General features: G+C 40.1%; 1 protein-coding gene across 1 annotated transcript in view; it reads right to left on the bottom strand.

Annotated features, from left to right (window-relative positions):
* The window catches only part of KANK1 (KN motif and ankyrin repeat domains 1), a 119,756-nt gene extending 114,767 nt beyond the window's left edge, over window positions 1-4,989 (bottom strand). The window contains exon 1 of the mRNA XM_045562242.1: window positions 4,864-4,989. The gene's annotated coding sequence lies outside the window, so the exon portion shown is untranslated. The remainder of the gene's footprint in view (window positions 1-4,863) is intronic.
* Window positions 4,990-6,000: the final 1,011 nt, after the last annotated feature.

A 6,000-nucleotide genomic window follows, 5' to 3' on the forward strand; every position in this document is an offset into this window, starting at 1 on the left:
CCAAGGAGAGAAAAACAAACAAAAGAAATAACAGTATCATAGTCCCAAGGGCTGTAATTTGAGTTGGGACTTCTCTTAAAGGAATTACAAAAATTTCAACTGGCTATTCATTCGGGGAAAAAAATTAATCTTGATTCCTGTCTCAAATCATATTTCAAACTAAGTTTCATACAGATGAAATATGTTAAAATGTGAAACAAAACCATAAAACCACAATAAGAAAATACAGGTACATTTCTATGCAATCTTGTGGTTGGAGATGTTGACACTGATTCACTCCTTCCATAAAGTATATGCTAAGCACTAGAGACTTCATTCGGGACAACACAGACATGGTCCCTTGCCCCTCTGGAGTTACAGAATAAAAGGGAAACAGGGGAAAAGTAAATAAACAAAAATAATAATTGCATACTGATAAATGCTCAAAGGGTATATGTGTGTACATGCATATGCACGTGTTCCAAGCAAAATAGCACCTGCAGACTCCCAGGGTCAGGAGAGAGGTTGGCACGGTCCCAGGTTGAGAGAAGGCCAGTGGGGCTGGAACATAGTGTTCGAGGGTGAGTGGCAAGAGGTGGGGCTGGAGAGCAGGCAAGGCCAGATCATGCTGGGCCTTGCAGCCCATGGTAAGGAGAATGTCATGACGGGCTCCAGCAGGGCTGTGCCAGGATGTGCTCACACTTGAAAGAGATTACTCTGCCATGTGAAGAGCGGACAGTGGGGAACAAATGCCAAGGCATTCTTGCTTCCTAGTCTATAGGGAAACCCCAAAGGAAAAGATTTGAGTACTCAAAATTAAATACTTACATACATTTACAAGTGGTACATAAAGTTCAAGGGCAAACAACTAAAAAATTAATAATATTTTTATAATAAAAGATATTTTAAAATAAAAACACTCTGCAAATCAGTTAACAAAAATAGCAAATGCCCCTCTGGAAAAATGAACAAGGGACATGAACAGAAAATTCACAAATGAAGAAATATAAGTGGCATATGAAAAAATGTTCATCTGTCCATAAAACTGGGTAAGGTTTTTGATTTTTTACAATTCCACTATCCAATGTTAAGAAAGGTGTTAGAAAAGAGATCTCTTGCATACTGTTGGTGGGACTGTAAATTGGTTCAGTCTTAAAGGTAATATATATATATCAAAACCTCTTTTCTTATTTTATAGGAAATAATTAAGAGCAGCCTCAGAAATATAGGTAAAATGTGCATTAACATACATGTCCAAAGTGAGATATGTTAAATAAAATACACTCCTAAAATCAAGCTTCATTAACCTTTGATAATTACACAGCAGTGACTATTGATAAGAAGAGAGGTTTGCAATTTATCAATTGAGAAAAGCAGGTTGCATTTTTGTATTTCAGAATCTTAAATTAGGCACATATAGAAAAATCTCTAGAAGAATACTAACAGTGGTTATTTAATGGTGGTAGGATTACACATTTTTAACAGGTCTTTTATTTGTTGATACATTTTTAATCTTTCTACAGTCAATAAACTTTGCTTTTAATAATACACAAAGTCTCTAAGCAAAAAAACATCTTTACCATCATAAAATAAAAATGGAGACATGCTAAACTGCCTAGTGAAGGAGGTGATGGACAGGAGACTCAGTGTAGACTGGAGTTGGATCAGAAAGTGGTAATGTTAGAAAAGGACTTCGAGGAGCATCTACCTAGCGACTAGATTTTAGTCCAACTTTTCGTTTCACCGATTAAAAAACCATCCACCATCTCCTCACTTTACCCACCTGACTATAACAAAGGCTTTTTAGAACCCAAAACAGAACTATTGCTCCTCCTTTCTCCACTGATTCAAAAACTACACACCCACTAACAAGCAGGCATAAATATTGTCACTGCAACACTTCACTCCTTAGCAAACGGTACCCAGGACAGGAGCACAGCCTGACAGCCTCTTTGGTATTAGGAAGCAAGAGGGTTATCGTAGAGTGTCATTTCTTCTTGTGTCATAGGCAACTGAGGAGTTTTCCTTTCCTAATATTGACCTTGTGCCTATCTAGCCCTGAGCTCACAAAGAAACATCCTCAGACAGTTGCAAACATCTGGCCAGCATACCGTCAACACCCCTACAGCAGAGGTGCTGCACTCACATAATCCGCCAAGTTGGAGCCCAGACATTACCTGGGTTCTGCCTCATGCACAGTGGAGGTCTCTGGCAGGCACTGCTAATTCCTTGGCCCACTTCCCACAACAGATATTCTAAATAGTTTCCCTCTCTCAGATGTGAAACCCCAAACCTACCACTTCTCCTCTCCACAAATACTTCTTTCTTTATGCAGGACTTTTAGCCAGGGCCTAATTCTTCAGCCCTCTCAATGTTCCTTTCTACTCCATCTCTTCCTTCCCTCCTGGCTCAGAGGAGGCATCCCTCCTATCTCAAAAAGGAAGCCCTCCTCCCTCAATCTTTTCAGCCAGCCCTATGGGCTTCAAGTCCTGGCCCCTTCGATTTTCCCCTGTCTTTATGGCTTCTTCCCTCTCTCTCCCCACACTGGGTACCCCCACCCTTTTAGCACATCCAAGTTTCCTTACCCCAACTCTGCTGCCTTCTCCCAGGTGGCATCATCTTTGGCTCCTTCTTTTCCAGCAAATCTCTAGACCTGGGTATCTACAGCCACACCTCCCTGGATTATCATTATGTCATGAAACATCAAGAGTAAGGATTTACGGCCAGAAGGCCTAGAGTACACACCCAGCTCTGCCATTGACCATTTCCAAGCCTTAAGTGAGCAAGTCACTTAATCCTTCCAGTCAATTTCCTCCTCTGCAAAATAAGGTTAATAATATCTGCTCCATCTCCTTTACAGGTATGTTGTGAGGATCAAATGAGATAATCCATGGGGCAATGCACTGGGAGCTACAAAGCACTTTACCATTCTAGTTAGTCCTGTTACTACTCACTCTTTATCCTTGGCCTCTCGGCAGCAACTGAGGCAGGGATGGTTATTTGTGCTCATCAGGCTGGTCACAGCATTAACACTAATACTACTACAATGTCAACACTTTAGTTTCTACTCTGTATTACTAATAATCCTATTTCATTCAAAACAAGCATAACCCTTGGGTTTTCCTGTTTTGTTTGTTACCCAGACTGGAGTGCAGTGGCACAACCATAGCTCACTACAACCTCCAACTGCTGGGCTCAAGTGATCCTCCTGCCTCAGCCTCCCAAGTAGCTAGCACTATAGGTAAGCAGCACTATGCCTAGCTAATTTTTAAAATTTTTGTAGAAACAGGGTCTTGCTATGCTGCCCAGGCTGGTCTTGAATTCCTGGTATCAAGTGATCCTCCCACTTTAGCCTCCCCAAGTGCTGGGATTACAGGCATGAGCCACTGCACTTGGCCAACTCTTGTTTTTTTTTTTTTTTTTTTAACTATATGAGTATGGACATCTGGAAGACAATAGTAGTAGCCAACAATTATTGAGCACATACCAAAAGTCAGGCACCATTCTAACGTGCTTTACACCAAAGAGTTTTGTTACTATTAATATTTTCATTTTACTGATAGGGAAACTGAAGCAGAGGACAGTCATGACTTGAACCCAGGCATCTAACTCTAGAGCCCATCCCCTTACCCACTGTCCTACGATTCCTTTAGCGACAAGTCGGTGCTGGAGTCATGGCTGCTACAGTATTAGAGGCAAAAGATAATATGGACCCAAATAAGAATACCTGGAATCTTTTTAAAAAACAAACACAATTTTTCAAATTGCTAACTACCAACATTGCTCAGGGTCACCAGACACTGCTATATACAGCTACTTGGAATACAAACTGGTACAACCTTTTGAGAAAACAACCGGCAGAGTGCGTCAAAACCTGAGAGCTACATTCCATCAGTGCCCAGCAAGGCCACTTGCGGTAGCCATTTATCCTAGGGAAACAATCATGAATGTGCACAATGGATGTTCACTGTAATTTCTAAAAGTAAATAAAGAGAAATAATATAAATGTCCAACAAAAGGAAATGGGGTAGAGACACCACTGCACATACCCATATAACCGAACACCATGCAGCCATTTGAAACAATGCTGTAGAGAAAAAGGAATAAGCATTTTGTTAAGGAAAAGAAGTATGTCAAAAAGCCCACCGGTATGGGTGCTGGTGCCTGACTGGTTGAAGTCCTGAGTGGGTTTACCAGTGATATGAGCATGGGCAACTCATTTAAGTTCTCTGAGCCTCAATTTTCTTATGTGTAAATGGGGATAATAAAACTACTAACCTCACCGGGTTATGACAGTTAGTAAATTAATATACATAAAGTGCTTGCTACAGAGACTGGTATAGGGCAAGCATGCAATAAATGTTACTCATTTGTAAAAATTTAGCAAGTTAACACACACAACACACACTTTACAAAAACAGTACACTAAAATTTTGACATTGATTATATCTGGAAGTCAAATAACATTTTTTTCTTTTAAATTCTCTGTATTTTTTACATTTTCTTTAAATAAAGTCAGCAATATATTAATGTTTAAGTATCTCCATTTTTTTTCAAGTCACCTTAAGAATATTCCTTTTGATCTAATAAGCTTCTCTAGTATAATCCAGTCTGTGCATATTGTGTTTATGGAAATGGGGTACTTTTATTGATTTAATCTGAAGAGTAATACATTTCACCTTTATTCTTCAAACAGCTTGCTCATATTTCATCCTATAAAAGTCTTTTCTGCACTCACACATTTGCAGATTAAGAGCATTCTGAACAGACTATTAGAGCAAAAAAGGTAGGGGGAGAGAATGGATTCATGTTTTTAAAAGGGAACGTTAGAGGAGACAAACGTGACAACTTCATGAGAGTTATTAGGAGAAAACTATCCCTTACCTTAATTGTGTAAGGCCAGAAATTACTGCAATAAATATTTCAACTCCATGGACAATTTCCTAGTATGGTCAAAAGATGGAAGTAGTTCAATAGCTCAGAAGTCCATCCAGTACAGTGACTACCACTCTGAAAGGAAAAAGAATCTTGTTGAGGGAAATGAGATGGAGCAATACTCCTTTCTAGGCTTGAGACCCACAAGAGGGGAATCAATTATTAGAGACAGCTATATATTTTAGAAATCAAAGTACAGCTCAGCCACTTTCCTGCTGGGGGCACAGGGGCAGGACTGAATAAAAGGGAATCCAGGATATCATGTAAGCAGTCGCCTTTGCTTTAGGCAAAAGCTAGTTGCTCACCCTTGCTGTGACTCACCATCCCTGCCAAGAAATGCTCTGGGTCTCTCACAGGCTTCCACCCTCAGTTCTATTACTGTTCTCCCCCTCCATGTGTCTGATAGTATATACACAAGTCAGCTCATGCGTAGCACCCAATTTTTATGTTTTGTTATCTTTTACTCAGATTCAGATCACTCCGTAACACATGGCCCTTCTCTTAAAATTGTAAATGGCAGTTCCCTGGGATTAAAACCTTGGGACTGTTTTCAAATCATTCCTCTCTGTCATTACCCATTCCAGTCAGCCCACAGCCACTTTCTCCAAATGTCCTGCTGTGCCCTAGCCCTTCTTTTTCACTCCAATGCCACTGCCAAAACCAAATCAATAGCCTCTAACCTGGCCTCTCTCTACAGATCACCACCTATCCACTCTCTCTTGCAGAGCAATTGCTTTCATCCTATTACCTGTGTAACCTTGCACAGGGCCCCATCCCCTAGGTCTCAGTTTTCTTGACTGTAAAATGAAACGCTGATTTCAATGTTCTTCATCCTCATAGTGCTGTGAAGTCAGATGTCCCTGGGCATGAATCCTAGTTCAGCCATTCTGCTGAACTTAGACAAGTTATTTCTGCTCAAAACTCAGTTTTGTTATACATAAAATGGGAACAGTAATATCTACCCCTAAGATTGCTGTAAAATACTGTGCCTTACAGATCACACAGCAGGTACTCAACAATATTAGTCATTCCCATCCCACTTTACAGAATATACCACCAATTCTAAAATTCTCTGGTTTTATACCT

The sequence above is a fragment of the Lemur catta genome, chromosome 10 (assembly GCF_020740605.2).
Source record: "Lemur catta isolate mLemCat1 chromosome 10, mLemCat1.pri, whole genome shotgun sequence".
Classification (NCBI taxonomy): domain Eukaryota; kingdom Metazoa; phylum Chordata; class Mammalia; order Primates; family Lemuridae; genus Lemur; species Lemur catta.